This window comes from Vidua macroura, chromosome 4 (genome assembly GCF_024509145.1).
Source record: "Vidua macroura isolate BioBank_ID:100142 chromosome 4, ASM2450914v1, whole genome shotgun sequence".
Taxonomy (NCBI): domain Eukaryota; kingdom Metazoa; phylum Chordata; class Aves; order Passeriformes; family Viduidae; genus Vidua; species Vidua macroura.
In genome coordinates this window covers 52,982,858-53,003,039 of record NC_071574.1, presented here as the reverse complement: position 1 = coordinate 53,003,039, position 20,182 = coordinate 52,982,858, and positions in this window count along the sequence as shown.

Genomic DNA, 20,182 nt, shown 5'->3' with positions numbered 1-20,182 from the left:
TTACAGAAGATAATTAAGGAAATAACTGCATTCATTTGCCATTTCTGATATCTTAGTCTCATAAAATTTATTTTTGAAATGCCACATAACTAAAATAATATATAATCAGGATCTATTCTAAAATTCTCTTCTCTTAAATCAAATAAATAAACAAATTTACATTTCTAAATACATCCTTAAGCCTGATGTTTGCCTGATAAGTGTATTCAACAGATGCTTTTCAAGCCCTGTTTTTTGTTGTTATAGCTATCTCCTTAAAAAGAAAAGAAATATTTGAAAATAACAAAAGTGGATGAAAAGAGATTTCTGCACTAGTAGAGATGCTAAACATTTATGGACATGGACAGTTTTTAAAGTCTAGCACTTTTAATTTCACTATAAAACAGAAGAGGAAAAAAAATCTCTACAAACTCTCAGCACTTCAAATATTTCCAGTCACAAAACTATGTTTATTCCTAAATTGACTTTGAATAAATACTAACATCAACCAATTTTTAAAAAATGACATATTCTAAATGGTATATAGACTATTGGGGTTGAGTTTGAATAAGACAAATGGGCATACCTGCTATATAATAAATAAATGCATATAATAAATAAATGCAAATAATAAATGCATTCTGTATTTACATCATCTCATGCTTTTGGGACAAATCTTTGTTGCAAAAAACAATTAATTAGTATTAGGTTAAAAATGTAAGTAGTGTAAGAATAAAGTGTCATTTTTATTTCTACTAAATAAAAATGTAACTGGTTAGGGAGTATGTCACTGTTGTCAGAAATCTTATCCTTTAGCTCTGTTTGAAGGTAGTCTTTTTGCTCAGTTTGTATTTTTTACACAAATATCTGCCTAAATTTGTCTATCTTGCGTGAGGAAAAATAATAGGAGACAGAGTTACCATCTTGGAATTTTTTTCATGCAAACTTATGAAATCTACTTACTGATTTTTTTTTCCTATTATTAGTAATTTTCTTTTTACTTTACATTTTTCTCTGTCCTTCATCCATAACAGTAATGCAGAAATAATACTTTTTTTTTCCCTGCTGAATATCAAGAAATAAGATAATTCTTCTTATTTATCTTTTTAATTGCTTCTCAATTAGAAATAAAGTACCAGTTCTGGGACTCGAGTAGGCCATGGTAGCAATAGAGATCTGACTGAAGATAATCTGCTTCTAAAGCTCGTTGCAGCCTTTAATGAGTGATATAACTTCCTACGTGAGTCAGCTAACTCGTCTTTATCAACCCAGCCCTTCAGATTTTGGCTTCTGGGTAGTAATAACATGATTTCATTTCCTTGTAGCAATCCTTCCCCGATCATCCTCCAGAACAGAACTTTTGTAGTATAAGGCGCTACCAGGCCAGATCATGAGTATTCAAAGACAGCACTAGCAGACCATGACAGAAGTAAAACACCAAACTGGCTTGACCTTGCCAATACACTGTAGTGAAAATAATTCCTAGACTGTGGAGTATTTTCTCTCCCCTCACCAGTTCAACCTAAACCAAGTTGAATAGTATATATTCAACATTCAATATAGGGCATTGGCAAACACCAGTTTGCAAGTCAATTAAAAATATTTCCCCATATTTATGCTATTTCAGAATGCTAATTCTATCATTGAATTTACAAGTATGCAAATATTTCCTACCCTTTAGACAGAACCAAAATAATTGTATATATTGACCTAGTAAATGCGAATGTTGTGAGATTTTTTTCCCCACTAGGATACTAATTTTGCTCTGGCAATAACCAAGGGATGATAAAGAAAAGTGTGATGACATTTTACTGTGTGTACTAGGGAGATAAGGAAAGAGGTAAGGAAACTACAAAAAGATATGAAACTACAAATTACTCTGCTGGCTTTGTATGCAAACAATATCAAAAGCACAGATTCAAACCATAGAAGATTTTTGATTCTTAGTGGAAACTGATTAAATTGTGAGTGCTGCTCCTCTGCACTAGGAGTAGACCTTCTTAACACTTCTATTCAAAAAAGTACTTCACTTCTTATCAGGAAATCTGAGTATTTGATTAAGTGTCTTTCAGTTGGGAATGGTTTTGGTTGTTTTTTAACATTCTGGGGTTTTTAAGTGATTGAATAAAATAAACTGAGAAACAAATTTTTTTCCCCCATTTTCCTCAGAATGGATGATTTATTTTCACTTTAAAAGACTCTATGGCTTATTTGATACAGTTTCTACTTTAAGACATATGTTTCCATATTGATTAATTTGCGCTTTTTAGCACAGATTAAGATTGCTAGAGCTATTTCTTTTTCTTTTCTATGCTTCTTTAAGAGAACCATTAGTAAATACAAAAAAAAAAAAAAAATGCACTCCCCTAAATACCAGTGAGACTTATTTAGCCTTCAACATTCTAGAACTTTAATTATGTCATGAGAAATTCCAGGACAGTATTAATAAAGATTTTCTTCTTGAAGTCAAATGTGGTTTGGATATGTTATTTTTGTTGTGTTAAGAAATTTGCCTGAAATTTCCACTTCAAGATCCATATTTGAAAAATGCTTTAACTTTCACAAAAATGAATTCAAGGGGACAAGAAATTTCACATTATGTACACTACTTTTGTCAGTTTCATTAATTCTGAGGCTATATTTGCCAAAACTAGGATATCTGAAGGAGACTCAAAATACAAATGACAGATTGAGAAGTGAAGAGGGAAGAAAAAACTTGTTTTCTAGCATCAGTTCAAATGCTTTGATGTCTAGCGGATAGAGAAAAAGTGTTCATAGAATAAAAACAGGTTACAAAATCTCTTCCAAAAGTCAGTGCAAATTTGAAAGTAGAGCTTCAAATGTGGTTCTGTGAATCCTAAGATATTTTATTGTTTAATGACAGTGCTTCAACTTACAAACTTAAAAAGTGGAAAAAATATCTCAGAAAATAAAGGCATTTTATGTTAAGCAGCTCATATGGATCCTTTTGTGTCTCTACTAGTCAAACTGTGTGCTATATAAAAAATCCAAAACTATCTCATTGCTTTTTTGCACTCTGGCAAATCCTGTATAAAAAGTGACGGAGTTGTGATGGAATAAGATAAAGGTAAGAAAAAAATTGCTAATTGAAAACTGTAACTTTCAAAACAGACACTGGTGTGCAGAATTGTCTCCTTAATAACAATTTAATCATTTGCATAAAACTTTATCTCCTTAACTTCATAAAATTCAGACTATATTCATACATATCTAAGTTCTCATTGCATTTTTAGATTTTGTTCTAAATACATCTATATATTTATTAAAGTTAATTAAATTAAATCTATTTAATTATATATTATATACATCTATGTACATGCTTAATATATATTAGTTTTTAAACCACAGAGGGAACAAAATATTTTAAATAAGCTAAAATTTGGTTTAAAATATCTACTGAGGAAGTGGTTTTTTTAAAAAAGGAAAACAAATTACTGAACTTAATGTTTGAAAATTATTAATTAAAACAATTATTGCATTTAAAGTTTGAAACATATGTGTTAATTTTTGAAAATAATCCTCACTGCCAAAGACACCCAAAGTGTCCACAAAATTTATTTCTGGGGCCTTCCACCAGCACAGTCTGCATTGTTGCAACAGACAGTGTAAAACTCCCTCCAGGGGAGGTACCTGGGTGTTCCCATGTGAATCTAAACATACATCAACCCATGGAACTTTGTGTTCCCTGGGCTTCATCCACCCCCAACCGATCAAGACTGTGACCGTCATTTCAACCAATGGACATCTAAATTGCAACAATCAAGTCTCATTATGGGATCCACGTGTAGTGATATCTTTCTACTCGTCTTTGTTCTTTCACTTTCTTTTCCTTATACATTTTCTTAAGTGCTATTTTCATGCTCTTATATTACTATTACATATTACTATTACTAATGAACAATACCTCCTTTCCACTGTAACCAAATTGTTCTAACAGAAACCATACATACATATTTATGTATGTTTTTATAAACACAAATAATTCTGTGTTATTTCACTCTAATCTGCCCCAAGGAATCTATTAACAAGACCCTGAGTTACCCTAGCCTTCAGGGGCAGATCATAACAATCAATAGCGATTGTGAAAGTACAGAAAGCGACTCTTTGTTCTGTCTACTAAATACAGCATTGGCTTTAAAAAGGAAAATGAATCCCATAAGATGGCTAAGAACTCTGCAAAGAGATTTTGCTTGACTAAAATCACTGTGAATTTTCAGGAATTCCAACAAAGATGCCAACATTTTCCTTAACTGGATGCTGTTTATTCTTCTTCTTGAGCTGAAAGCCGGTGTCACTCTTTCTGTTGTTAAAAACTCTCACCATACGTTTTTGGAGTTTTCCTTAAAAGACATTAAGACTTCCATTGTACTCTGCCCTTTTTGTAATGGGTGCACTTTGAGATTAAAAAAGAGAAAATATGGGTTTCAGACCTTCAGGGGGAAAAAAAAAATCATTTTGGGAATGTAATTTCATCTGAAAGTAACACTTATCTGAATGAATGCATCAAATATTTGAATCAGCACTTAATATGTACTGATGAAACAAGTGAAAATTAAGTGAAGGAAAGCAGGAAAATCAATCTTGAAAATGTGTCAGGATGTCATGAACCTACTGTAGCCCTTTAATTTGAAATGTGTAGTGTTTAACAATATATATTTCTCACTATATGTAAAACATCCTTAAACTCAAAAACTGCATGCAGTGTGACTTAGAGCTCTAAAGAATCAGCTGTTTCCTGAGGATCTGTTGAATGCATGATTTCTCAAATGGTGAAAGCATCAACTAAGATTCTCCACAACACCTCCTGTTCTGCTTCTCAATTGTCTTTTTCAGTGTTCCAGAATCCTGTGTAGTGCTTGGAGTGACCGTCTATAACATACAACTAGATAAAACAACAGAAAATCTTGGAAGTCTATAGAAATCTTGGAATTGCTCATCTCTAAAAATTATTTTCAATTATTCCTACTAAATATCAAGACATGACAAAATGTGATTGCAGTACAATAGAACTGATTTTAATATTTGAAATAACACATACTGAAAATGTCTGATGGATTAATTTCTAGAAACTAAGCATCTGCTTTGGTATTTTTAAGATTAGAAAACCAAAACAAAACACACTTTCACGTTAATTGGGCAGATGGAGAGCACAGAATTTGAAATTACAATACAGTAATTGATCAGGATTGTAATGATGCTAATTCCAATTAAAAGAACACTAACAAGACAAATGTTCACTTGAAATCAATATCATGGTAATGAGGGGGTCTATATCTTGCTGTCTTTGCTGATTTATTTCCACAAGCAGTGATTTTCAAACAGTTTACCTGCCAAGAGAACTACTCAAAATAAATAATTATGCAGATAGATAATTAGAAGAATGTTGGAGGAGGACTATAGTCAGTCACTGGAATGACGCCACTTAAGATGATAAAATATCTGTTTTCATTGTAGTTGTGACTTAGCAGGTATGCAAAACACAGTGTTTCAATTTACAAATAGTAATGAAAGTGAAAAATAATGTTTAATAGTTCTTTCTCCAAAGTAAGATAATCTTCCACAATAATTAATATTAGATTAAATTGCTGATTTGTTAGATTTTTAATGTTAGATACCCAGTGATTATAATATTAAATTGATTAAAATGTTTGAAAATGTAGGAATATAATTTGCTTTTGTAAATGATGTCCTATATTTATATTTATAAGAAGTCCTTGTAGAAGGGTACTGTGTAGCTCAGATGGTACACACCAATGTCTTGATTATGGCTTAGCAGTGTTTGCACAGCATGAAGATTGTCTCCCCAGTAACTGTTATGCATACTGAGGTCCTACTCCCTGGACATTACTTGCTAAGTACAGAATAAATATTTTTGGTATAATTTGCTTCTGTGTGCAGCCTTTGCTTCTCTGTATTAAAATGCCTTTATCTCGACCCGCAAGTTTTTCATCTTATTTTCTTCCCCTGTCCTGGTGATGAGATGAGTGGGAGGACATCTTACTGGACCTGAAGGCCAGACAAGGTCAACCCACCACGGTCCTATTAGTAATGTGTCTATTTTATACCTAAGATAAAATTTATATTACAGTCTAGAAAGCAAATATGAGCAGACTCTATCAACAACATCAGGTGCTATGACATGGTAAGAATGAATATACAATTATAAAACATTTTTCCTATACTACTACTAAGTAACTTTACTATTTACTACTAACTTTATCACTATGCAATAAAATGTTTTATGCCACAAAGTTAAGCTCCTATATATCAGCCATTTCTCAAAGTATTTCACATTTCCTTAGGCAGTAATTATTGTTGACAACTGGTACATTAAATACAGCTGTATGCTTTCTGGACCTTAAAGGTCCATTTCTATTCCTAGTATATACAGTAACAGTTCATAGCACATTTATAGGCTGTAGTTTGTAAGTTCCAAATTCTCAAATGTGTATGCCTTTGAGAATTAGAGCATGCATAATAATAAGTATACTTCCCATGCTCTCTTGAATTCACTTTCCTTGAAAAATAATCAAACACTCATCCATAATTTAATGTGCTTTGAAATGATTATGTTAAAATGCCAGTATAGACCTATTAGCATTACTTTCAAAGACAGAAGAATATAGTATTTCAAACTACTTTTTATTTACACAGAGGTTACCACACATGAAAATCGTATATACAAGCTGCCATGGGTCCCTTGAAAAGAATGTGTTTATGTGTTGAAGTCCTGTGTAGAATGCCCCTGTTCCTAAGAGACAGGAATTTGATCTTGTCCATCTTTTGTTGCTAACAACTCCTCCCTTGACCCAAACCCTAACTCCACCCTTGCAATACCCTATAAAATCCCCACGACCCTGCCTCTGCCAGCCTTTTGTCTCTATCCCGCCTCTCCTCCCCAGGGGTAATAAATGGATTCTCCAGCTTTCTGAAACGAGGACCCGTTCTTGTTTGTTCCCATGCCTGGCTCTGGCAGCTGCACCCTCCCTGGACACGATGAACCCAGTTGCAACACAATGGAGCAGTCCTGATTTTACTCATATTTCAAAGTAAGTTATTAAACATACATGAGTGTATCAACAACCAGATGAATTTGCATCTGTATTTTGTTTTTTTCAATCATCCCCCAAAACTTTTTGTAATCTTTGGCTATTACTGGTACTGATATAAATTGACTCTAAGTAATTTGCAAAAGAAGTTCAGTTGTTCGACTCAAGTAGTTTCTAGGAAATACCACTACTAGTAGTGCACACTTATCCAAAAATATAATCTGAAGCTTGCTCATAATTCCTAAAGCACTGAATATTATAAAATGGACCAAAAAAAGGAATTATCTTTAGTGCAACCCTGGAGATCTAGGATCTTCTTTGTTTTAGTTGAGACTTCACCCTGAAGAGCAATGCTTCTTCCTTCCCTGTTTCTCTTTACAGGTGCACTATATAATGTATGTCTTCATGGAAGTTAAATTTAGCAAAGCTATTTTTCTTTCTCTCTGTGTATTTCAGCACTTCTTATTGTTTGTGTCATAGAAATATTTTTTTTGCAACAGATTCTGGGAACTATAACATCAGAAATGAAAAAAAATGATTTTTTTTTTTATTTTCCTCTTGAACTTTTTACGCCAAAAATTTATTCTTAGATTAGCTAATATTTTTGCAGTCAAATTAAAAGAGACAAACCACTATTTTTAGTTAACCAAGTTACAATATTAACACTATTGCTCAAACTATCCAATTAATAAAGAAAATACCTTTATAATAGAGTTAAAACTAATATACCAAACTTCTTTGGTATAGGTAATTTCATTGTACTATTTTGCTCTTCCTTCCAAAATCCCTCTGGGTCTTGCAGTCTTCATGGAAGGAAGGAGAAAGGACTTTGTAAAAAGTCACCAACTTGCCTCATGTCTTTCTCTTGAGTCTGCACATTTGCTTAGAGATTTTTAAATATATTTTCATATGGAAAAAATGCTTTCATCTCACTATTTCACAGCTGAGGTTCAGAATTAACACATGATCCTCCCTTATTTTCAGCTGATAGTACTATGGCTGCTGCACAATAACTTTCTTACTGGAGGAATTCATACAGTTCTGGCCAAAACAGGCAAGGCAGGTGATGTAAAATGGTTGACAGGGCCCTGAGAGCACCACCAGGCCTGACTGTCCCTGACCATCACCCTGTGGCCGTCGCCACCCTGTCCACAGCCCAGGACCCCACCATGTCCAGTGCTCCCTCACACCCACGGCCGTCAGTCCCCTCCCCGGCTGCTCCCCAGCTCCCCACAGCCCTGCCCAGACCGGTCACGGTCCCTGCCAAGCCAGGCCTCACCTGTGGGCTGGCCCTGGACCAGCCCAGCCCAGCCCCATGGCCTGGTGTCCCTCACCACCCCTGATCCAGCTGCAGGCTGTCCCACAGCGTGCTTGAAATAAACACCAAGATTTGAAATCAACACAGTGTCTGTCCAGAGCACCTTGATCTGAGTTCAGAAAATAATAATTATAGAAAGTGTAACAAATGAGTTTGTGCTTAAGGTGTCAAAATGTGATGATTTTCTGTTCACAGAAGTAAACACAGAACAAGCCTCTGGAGTGACTGTTACCATTCGGTTCCTACAACAGCAATAATCCAATTCCAGTTATAGCCACAATCGGTTCTTGGGGTTCAAGAAAGAACTTTAAAAGCTATTCATTTATCATGGTTTGTCATGTGTTTTTGCTTTGAAGTACCCAGAAAATATTATGCATTAAAAAGTAGCGCTGTCAGGCTTGCAGTGGGTACTGCAGAGAATGATTGAATTGTCTTTCCATCTACAGCTTGGGAGTTCATCATCATAGCGTATTTTGTTACACAGCTCAAAAGATGTTTCATCAATGAAATACATCAAAGCCATTATCTTACTCTGTCACAACACTTACTGAAATGTCAAGTCCTTTTGCTAGGGGAGGTGATAGAAACTAATTAAATATATTTGGAAGGTTTTTATATTAAGTAGCCAGTTGGATTTCCATCTCTAACTTACTCATAGTAGTCCGTGCATGTTTTCCCAGTGGCTGGTGTCACTTCTGAGCTCCTGTACTGTACTATACATTGTTACAGCTCAGAAAAAATTGTACATTAAAGCATTATCAAGATTGATGTAAAAAAAAAAAAATTAAACTGTTTTATATTATGGTTTAACACATTCTGAAAATAAAATTGTAAAATGTGATACATTTTACAAATCACTTAATTGTTGATATCCAGACATAATGAACATGGGTTTCTTATTGATGTAACATTGCATAAATAGCCAGCAATCTGGGTCATACCAGTACATATAATGATAATTTGACAAGCCCTTTCACTTCTGTCATATGATCAAATCACTATTGGAAGTAAATTACAGCTATATAGATACAGTTTATTCTCTAAAAACAAAACAGTACAGTCTTTTTTAAAACTACTATGTTCCAAGAGGTGTAAGTGGTTGCCTTTGTGCTCTGATTGATGTGCTTACTGATACCTGAAATTAGCTTGGTGTATTGGATTTCTGTTATGAAATGTATAGAAAGTGGTGTCTTATGTGTTTTTTCCTCAAAGTAGGACAGATACACTTTTTAAAGTTGTGATACCAAGGATTCTCACCTGACTGAAAGCAAATTCCAGAGGCATGAAAATATTATCATCAGAAGTTTTAGAGGCATCAAGGTACTTCTTAACATAGGCAAGAATTTCAATCCCGTATCTCCTACCCCTTGAGAAGATAGTGTAACTATTCATCCTATAAGATAAAAAAACAGCAGAAATAATTCTGTGACAGGACAAAGATTTAATTACCCTGCAGATATTTTTCTTGCTGTAAGTAGCTAAGAATTCTATTCTAACTGTCGCAGTGCATCTTGGATTACTTTCTCTACAATGATACAAATTCATGTGATTATAGAGGACTTCCATATATATATAGAGGACTATCCCATAAATATAGCCCTGTAGCCCCGTAATACAGTTCTGCCACAGACAGTATGAAGCCCCAGGCTTTGTGCCGATTTTGCAAAGTCTCAGGATGGAGACAGATCTACTCAATTTGAACTTGTTGTGACCTGGCTGGAGCTATGTTTTCACTTGGTTTATCTGTAATGACAATTTGCCTAATGACCAGGTGATTATGGGCAATTCCATTTACTTACTTTAGTATGGTAAAACAATCTTTTTTTTTAATATATAATTAATAGCAACAAGTAGTTGTTAGGTGTAGAATAAGATTATTTTGATTACAGAGTAATGACACAGTACATGACATTAGTAAGGCAAGTTCAATGATCACCCCTGGTATGACAATAGAGATGATAAAGTGATGAGAGAGAACATAGTGTGCTGGATTACAGGCATGAGACAGTAAGAGATGAAGCCCAAGCACACACCAGAGACTCCATGGCTAAACAACCCAGTGTGCAGCTGAAGAAATGGAGATACGGAACTGGACAAAAAAAGATTTGTTGTTTACACAGAAAGTAAATTAATATGGTTAAACATATATAAACCAAGCTGTAAATTATAAAATCAAAGTTAACATGGAGTTGCAGATAATGGAGAAAAAAAAAAAAAAAAGGATAGAAAGCATGTCAACAAGCATAAAACCCTTTCCTAGCAGATTCCAATGTGAGGAAAAAGAATCTATTACTATCATACCCCTTGTGCTGAGGTATTTGGATACTAAGGACTAATGCTGCCATCCCTTTGGTATCCTTAAGGAAAGAACAAAACCAAAGATTTGGTGCTATGATTCTGAGCAGATTTCCCAATGTTTTTATTACAAAGAGGGTTTTTAAAAAACCTACTGTGCTCTAAAAGTGCAAATTATTGTCTTTATGCTTTGAACAGTAAGTGACGGATGTGCTTCTCTATACTCCTTGCAATAGAATTAGTATAGAATTCAGGCAAGGCATGTTACTGTGAGGAAATGTTTAGTGATTCTGAGTCCAAGCAGAACTACCTGGTTCATAGTAAAGTAACTAAACTTTGTTTTACTCTAAGACTGACTGCCACATTCAAAGTACCCATTGGGAGTGGTACATGTGATATATATGCCCTGAAGTGTGCCTAGGATTTTCCGTGAAAATGCCAGCTGGCAAAAGGGCACACATTGAAAGGAAGTGTCAATTAAATTAATTACAAGGTATAGATGATTGCAGAACAATATGTGAGCTAATATTTTAACCCTGCTTAAGTTTTAGTGTAAAATAGAATCTCCCAAAATTTATTCTTGCCCAGCTCTAAGTAGTTGCATGAATTAGGTATAAAGAGATTGAGATTGAATTCTGAAACAACCAAGTCTCTAAAAAACCTTCCTATGTCACTGGTTTTGGATAGAAGACTGGTATTGTTATCTATCATGGTTTAAACGACAGGTGTCTGCCAAGGAAGGTGGGAACCTTCCTGGAATGGAAAAGATGGCGATCCCTCCCTCCAAATTATTAAGACTTTGAAATTACAGGGCTATCAGGCAAAGATATGGGAAAAGGAATAACAGTTCTTTACTAGAATATATATATATATATATATATCAAGATGGCAAAACAACAACAACAGCAACAACAACAACAAAATCCCAAAACAAACAAAAAAACAACCCCCCCCCCTAAAAAACCACCAAACAGAAAACCCAGTAACAGCCTTTTCTTGCCCATCGAGCAATTTCCCCTTTGGTGTAGTTATGATTGCAACCTGCAAGGGGCTTGTGTGGGATGGCGAGGCTGCGGTGGCTCCCCACGAGGCAGAGGGGATGCAATGGTCCCCCCTGGCTTCAGTGGCGCTCCAGCACGGGCTCAAAAAGCCTTTTGAGGTGGTGGTGGGAGCTCAGGCGAGGATGGAACGTGGCTTGTGTTTGCCAAACTCACAGACAGAAGAGTCAGCAGCTGGTCTCAGTAACATTCTGGGTGGCAAACTAAACTGAAGCAATATCCCCGGAGCAGCAAGAAGGAACAGTGGAGACAGGAACACCCGGGGCCAAAAGCTGAAGTATAGCAACATCCCCGGGGCAGCCAAATGCCCTCTGACCATTCTTCTGGTGACACATGACCATTCTTCTCAACGAGAAAAAGGGATGAGTCAAAAGAGTGTTGCATCCCGGAGTTTGGGTTTAGATTAGGGGTTTTAATTTATGTTAAAATAAGTCAAATTCTGTAATCCCGCGTTGTTCCCGCCCCCCCGCGGTTTCTGGCCCCGTGTTGCCTGTTGCCGGATCTTACCCCTGTGCCGCTCCTGTAACCACCCTGCCGTCCGGCCCCGGGAAACCCCGTGCTGGCCGCCCCGAGCCACACGATCCCGCTCAGCCCGTGGCTCGGTGCCCGCCCCTGCGGGGTTCTCTGGTTGGTCGCTGTTGCGGGCGTCACCGCCACGGCAGCCGCCCCTATTGGGCGGCAGGCCGTGGATCCTCTCGCCCCGCCCCTTCATAAAGCCCTATCCCGCCGGCAGTCAGACGCCATTTTCTCCCATGCGAGTGCCGGGAGCGGTCGCGTCTTTCCATCTAACCGCGCCACGTGACCAATAAACCGTTCCTGCCAAGCACGGAGTAAATGGACAAATTCCTTCCTCTTTGCCGGGTCCCTAGCGCACGGTAACAGCGGTTGGCCAGCCCACACACCCGAGACACGGAGCCGTGTCCGGGAACCCGCGGCAGCAAACCCCGGTAGCACGTGGAAGCTACGCCACAGCCGGGCTCCCAAGAGACAACGTGGGGCCGAGGCCAGCGCTGAGCTGATCGCGTGGACGGAGGTTCACCGCGGAGCTTCAGGAACAGCGCTGGGAGCCACCGCCGCCGGCCAGGGGCCGCGCCGCCGCCAAGGGGGGAGCGCCGCCGCCAAGCCAGAGCAGGCAGCGATCCGCGCCGGACCACAGCTCCGTGCCGGACGGAAACCGAGAGCAGGGGCTCTCCAAAGTACGTCAGTGAAGTCTCCGTCGCCCACGAGGGACCAGACAGTGTGTCCTGCGTGGGACAGGAAGTGCAAACTTTCGCAGCCAGGAGGGCAGAAGAAAGAACACTTCCCGGGACTCCCGGACCCTGGTGGCAGCTTTTCTTTGCAGAGACTTCAGTCTGGTAAGTATTAGTCGTGGAAACGTGTCCAGCTAATACGGGGAGGGCTGGCCGTGTTCCCGAGGTTGGGACGTGCGGCACGCAGCACGAACGGCAGCCGCTGGAGTCGCCTGCGTTTTTTTGCTTTTTTTTCTCTTTTTTACTGCCCCAGGGGTGAGGTGGTTTGGGTGGAAGAAGCATGGGGACCGTGCTATCTGCCCAACAAAAGGAATTTTATTCCCAAGTTCAAGAAATCCTTTTGGTGAAGGGCCGATACCCAAAAAATTTAGTTAAGAAATTTGTCCGGTGGTTGTTCTTTGCTTTCCCCCATCTGTCTACCGAGGACGCGCGCAAAACAGAATTTTGGGGGCAAATGGGAAAAAGGCTAGCAGAGGGGATCGGTAGGGATCCCTCCATAGATGACTGCTTCCCTAAATTCCATTTGTTGATCTCAGATGTAGTAAAATCAGACCCCGCGCGAAACTCGGTTGGGGAAAGGAAAGAACCATCCGGAAAATCTGTTACTCCCTCTGAATCTGTTTCCCCATCCCCTTCTCCTACCCCTTCTTCCCCTAACCTGGGTGGGCGAGGGGGGGCACCCCGTCAGTCTGAGATGCAGGGCAGCTCCACAAACGTGGATCGTGCGCCTGGCTCCCCCAAGCCATCCCGGCGTCCCCGCCTTAGCGAGATCGGTCGATTCGCTGAGGCCACGACCCTAAACCCCTTTTCCAATCCCTTTTTCCCAGTTGAAAATCCCAGTTTCGGCGCTACCCCGCGCAGTTCTGTTTCTTTAAACCCCTTTCTTTGTTCCTCTGAGGAGGCCGAGGCCATGTGGTTGATCCCTTTGTCTTCCCAAGATGGAGGGCGGCCACATGGCAGGGTCTCTTCTTCCCACAACCCCTTTCTGTTCTTTGTTCCCGGTGTCCCCGCCTTTGACCCAACCCCCACCTGGCTCCCTGTGGGTGTGGGCGCCGCCCCCTCGGGAGGTCAGGCTACTCCCTCACCCATTGTTCCCCCTCGAGTGAGTGTTCCCTCCAGTCCTTTGCATGTCGTCCCTGCTGAGTCATCGACTCCGCCCTCCTCCACCGGGGAGAGCTCTGCCATCTCCACCCCGCTGCCTGAGGGAGGCAGCCCCCGTCCTGTTGCCCGTACCCTGTCCCCACCTTCCCATGGGTCCCGGAGATCCGGGCGGGAGGGAAGAGGGGGGAGGGAGGAGCGGGAACCCCTATCCCCATCTTCCCATGGGCCCCGGAGAGCCGGGAGGGAGGGAAGAGGAGAGGGCCGGGGACGGGAACCCCTACCTACAAGTTCCCATGGGCCCCAGACGTCTGGGCGGGAGGGAAAAGGAGAGGGGGGGGAATCGGAGCCCCTGCCTCTGCAGTCCCAGGGTTCCCGGAGACCCGGGAGGGAGGGAAGCAGGGGGATGTGGGTCTCTGAGCATTTTCCAGATTCCATGGAACGGGTCGAGCCGACAGATGAGAGGCATGTAGAGGGATCGGAGGTTCAGGACAAGTTTGTCCTGGAAGCGGCATCCATGAACACTGCTGCCTTGGATGCCGTGCCTCCAAAGAACGCTGGTCCGAAGCAGCCTCCAGCAAGACGCCAGTGCTTCCACTGCAATCAAAGAGGACATTTTGTGGTTCAATGTCCGTTTCTGGGCAGGGCACCGGCAGGGACAGTGGGAGGGGGGGGGAGGGGGGGGGGGAGATCCCATTCCCCCAAAAAACTGAAGAAACAACGCGCACCTGCCTCGCGTGAAGATAAAAGTAAGGCAGGCCACAGCACCTTAAGGGGAGCTGTGATTGATCAAGTAACTGTGCAGGTAGTAGTTCAGAACATCAGGGTGCCTTTGAGCGTGGCAGATGACCCCACCAATAGGGGGGTTGCATCAAACCGCAGGCAACGCAAAAGAAAAAGGACCCTACAATCTCCTTAAAAAAATGTTTTTCCCCAAAGCCCCAGTCTGTGTGTGTCCCAAATCCCCATGTTTGTAATAAAGTTGTCCCAGTTTCCCTATCCCTAAACACCGTGAGAAGAACCAACCCCAGCACCATCTCCAGGCCCTCTCCACCTGCGTAGCAGTCACTGCAGTTGCAGCAGCAGCAGAAGCTGGAAGAAGAGGCCACCGCTTGAGAGACTGCATCAACACCACTGCTTTCTTTTTATATTTTATTAAGCGGGGAGATGTTGCATCCCGGAGTTTGGGTTTAGATTAGGGGTTTTAATTTATGTTAAAATAAGTCAAATTCTGTAATCCCGCGTTGTTCCCCCCCCCGCGGTTTCTGGCCCCATGTTGCCTGTTGCCGGATCTTACCCCTGTGCCGCTCCTGTAACCACCCTGCCGTCCGGCCCCGGGAAACCCCGTGCTGGCCGCCCCGAGCCACACGATCCCGCTCAGCCCGTGGCTCGGTGCCCGCCCCTGCGGGGTTCTATGGTTGGTCGCTGTTGCGGGCATCACCGCCACGACAGCCGCCCCTATTGGGCGGCAGGCCGTGGATCCTCTCGCCCCGCCCCTTCATAAAGCCCTATCCCGCCGGCAGTCAGACGCCATTTTCTCCCATGCGAGTGCCGGGAGCGGTCGCGTCTTTCCATCGAACCGCGCCACGTGACCAATAAACCGTTCCTGCCAAGCACGGAGTAAATGGACAAATTCCTTCCTCTTTGCCGGGTCCCTAGCGCACGGTAACAGCGGTTGGCCAGCCCGCGCACCCGAGACACGGAGCCGTGTCCGGGAACCCGCAGCAGCAAACCCCGGTAGCACGTGGAAGCTACGCCACAGCCGGGCTCCCAAGAGCTGCGTGCGGCCGGGGAGAGCAAAAACCCACGCCGCAAAGAGGGACCGGCAACCAACCCCCCACCCCTAAGCAATAGTCCTGGGGTCCGCTTCCAAATGCCTCCCGCATTATTTACACCACAACTCCCGAATTGCTCCCCCATCCCCAGGCATGACTCCCAATATTTTGATAAGAACTGTGTTCAGGTACCTTTAATATGTTTCTATTCTTGCTATCTGTTTGGTGTTGGTACTCCTGATTTACACTTCCATGATTTTTGTCTACAGGGAAGAATTATTGTACAATCAGACAAATGTTGAGCAATCAAATATTTACATCGAACAAATGTTAAGAGGTTCTTTTGATTGTGTTCACAAGCATAAATGTATTATATATTTAATAAGCTGGATTTCAGTATTCTCAAGCTATAAACAGGAGTTGATGCAAAGCAAGAAATTATGATTCAGCGACTAATATTAGAGTAATGCTTTAGAATGGATAGAGTCACTACTGGTACAACTGGATTTTTCTGTTTTTTTCTCAATGAGCAGGTAATAAACCCATATTTGTGTGCTACTGGCGTAGTCATTCTTCAGTGCTGCATAATCATTACTGTGCTTTCTGTCCTACCTCCACATCTGACTCTTCAGATGGAAATTTCTGTTGTAGAGTTTCCATGACATATTGAACACAAAATGACTAAATGCAGCTGAATACTCCCCAAGCAAATCATGACAGTATATTCTTCCCAGCCTTCCTTACAACCTATTTCCTACAGGATACAATTTTTAGCTCAATTTTTTTCACATCTTTCATCAATTATTCTCTAGTGATTTGATCCCACAGTCAACAGAAACAGTTGTTACCCCAAACACATAAATTGTCTTATCCAAATACCATAGAGCATTTCCACATATTTATAAACATAAAGCTGAAAGAGATACAGCTTTGTGAGAATGTCAAGAGACACTATTCTATGTTAAAGTTACACAAACTGCTAAGGAATTGAGAATTTAATTTAAAAAAAAATCCTGCTACACAAATGCTCTATACAGTCAATTTTGAATACTTACTTGGTGTTTCAGAGAAGTTTACAAAAAATTTTACGTACCTCAGCCACAGAAATGATACATTACAAGCAAATCTTTAATAACAATTCAATGAGTATGCATTTGCATTCACAACTATCAGGCATAATAAAATATCTGTGAAAGAGGCTTTCTAATAAAGAATAAGGAAAAAAAAAACCAGGTATTTAAAAATCTGCAAGTAAACTTCTGTTAGGAATTCCATTGATCCTTTAGTCTCCAACTGAGTTTTTTGTACTATAAGATACAAACTCACTACTATATAATTTAAAAAAAAATTAACACTAGATTTTTAACAAAAACAACATTGAAAAAATAACCAATATTCATGATTTTTCAATAGCATTAGTTCATTTTTTTATTTCTTTTATTCATCTTGAAGAAAAGAGCCATTAGTACTTTCTTCTGGTATTTCAGGGAGACTATTTTCTTACATAAAATAAGATGAAAATACCTAAGAAAAAGCCAGTCATCTCATGATGCTTTATGTAAGAGATACACAGACACAAGTGAGACTATCATAAACTGCTTCAATGCCTTATAATTTTGAAATAACTTGGGCTGCCCTAGAGCAAGGCATAGAACTTAATAAAGAATAAGTCTTTATGACTGTTTCAGTTGATTGCTTTTGAGCAGAGGAAAATGCAAAATCATTATGTGCACTAGTAGAAGCTTTCTTTTAAGTGGCAGTTCAGTTTAATTCATATCACCTTACTCATGACAGTGATAACAAAAAAAGAAACTGAGGACAGATTCCTAGGGATAATTAGGCAGTGTTGATCTCAGGAAAATTGTCTTTTCAATGAAACACTGATTGCATTGTTCATAACAAAACTACCTCAGCATGACAGAACTAATTAGTGACCATCTGAACTTACTTAGCCAAACGAGAAAAGCAATTAAAAATGCCGTCATCACCAAATCTACCACTGAACAGCTGGTTATACTGATAAGCAATACAGCAAGTTGAAGCTACTTTGGAACACAATGGAACTTAATCTGCTTGCTAAGTAGTAATTAGAAAGCAATGAGAGAATATGAGATTACTGTTGAGAAACTGTTATTATGATGCAAACAACTTTCAAAATGCAGTTTGATTCCCTATCTCCCTCCCCTCAAAATTTCTTAAATAAGGAAAGTGGGTGAAAATTTAGATTTTTAAAGAATGAAATTCATAAAGCCTCTAAAATGTTTTCATTGATTAATTTCTCTGTGATTTGAAGTGGTTTTTGGGGTGCAAAATTCATGGCAGCATTTACTTGCTTAGACTTTGCAATCAGGCTGACCACTAAAATAGACTGGAGCAAAAAACTCAGAAGTTCTTCTGGTAGATTCATCAGTCACTTTTCATAGGCATTGCTTTAAAAAAGATACTGGAAAAACAATCACAAATCTTCTCTTCATGTATTGAAAATTTTGAGAAATTTATAAAAAAATGAGGAAATAAAAATATTTGTTTTATTTATTGTATCTAATTCATATGGTCAAAATACAGTAAAACAGAACTTTTATAAGCATTTTATATTTTATAGTAGAAGGGGTTTTATAGGTATTCACTGTATGTGTATAATAAGCTTTCACTGAGCATGAAAGAAGTGTGCACCTTATGTAAAAAATGATGTAGTAACTTCATCATAAGATTGAAAAAAAACCCTAATATAAAAGCTTATCAGCCATAATATAATCAGGCAGATATTATGTGCATTGTTTTTTCTAGGTTTTCCTACTGATGGCACGTATTCAAGCAAACAGCTATGATAATTCTCTCCAGCATGTCAGTACTTCACTCAATTTTTCATGTAAATATGAATTGAATACTGGTGCATTAGTAAAAGATACACTGATTTGTATCAAGAGCCCTATTCAGAGGATTTTCATCTGCAAAGGTGCAGGAAAATGTTATGCAATATTTTAATGCATTCTAGCATATTGGATTTCCTAAAATATCCTGCACAGTTTGGTTTGTAAGCCTAGCGAAACCATGCAAGAAAACACTAACCATTTATTTAAGTCAATCTGTAATCAAGGGAAAATGTAATGTTAAATCTACACTTAAATGCTACACAGAATGTTTCTATTATACTGGATGACAAATTCAATACTGATTGTAAGGGACAGTGTTGTTGCTTAGTAGGTCATGGGTCAGATACCTCTTCTACAAAATCACTATTTATTCCATGTCTAGGTTTGGCTACTTCTTTTATAATATGTCCTCATTAGCTCAAGACTTACAAACCATTGCCTGATTCTGACTGATTTCTAGCTTTAGGAAGCACAGTAATTTACACATAGTATCATGGCTTTTACCCATCACGCTCATATTGAACCTTTAAAAATTTGAGTCCCTCAAGATTTGAATCAAACTTTTCAATTTTTTTTAGTTGTTAATCAGTAGCTGTAGCTGGACTGTTATGACTAAGCAATTGTATTGTGAATGTTTCATGCTTGGCTAGTCTTTTAAGGAATAGGAAGCCAATCCCAGGATGAATGGGCTGTTTGGATAATAGCCATCAGGAAAGAAGTCAGCAAAACTGAGCAGTAGCTGGTAAAAACGTAATTGGTGTGGGAGATCATGACTACTGACTCATTATATACTCTGTAACCAATGAATGCTGATGCTTTTGTTTGTTAAAATGTATAAATAGTGTAAATTTTTGATAATCAGACAGCCTTTTGTGGGTTACCACATACTCCCTACTTTGTGCAAACTAGATTAAAAAAATAGATATGCCTTACCTTAGTGTGTGAATTGACACTGCACAGTGGGTAATGAGCTCATATTCAGAACAACAGAAGAAAACCTGAGCTGAACTAGTCCTGTATTGCAGTTTCTTGAGTAATGATCACAGAATCTTGGAGTTGGAAGGAATTCACAATAATCCTTGAGTCCAGCTCGTAAGTGAATGGGCCATAAAGGGATTAAACCCACTGTCTTGGTATTATTAGCATCGTGCTCCAACTAACTGAGCTAGTGATAGTGATAGTGAAAGCTTAGGTCTTTTTAAAGAGAGTGTATGTCCCAAAAAAAAAAAAAACAAAAAAACCAAAAAAACCCAAACCAAACCAAACCAAAACAAAACAAAAAAAAAAAAAAAAACACATTAAAAAAAAAAAAGGCCAGAAAAGAAGGATCTCTGAGCAGCTGTCTAGTTACAAGTTTTGTTAGATCCAGAGAAGGCTGTCATAATCTTTGGAAAGTAACAGTTCAGCTTGCCACAGAGATAAGCAGTAACCTTGAACAGAACTCTGTCCTTCTTCCCTCAAATTAA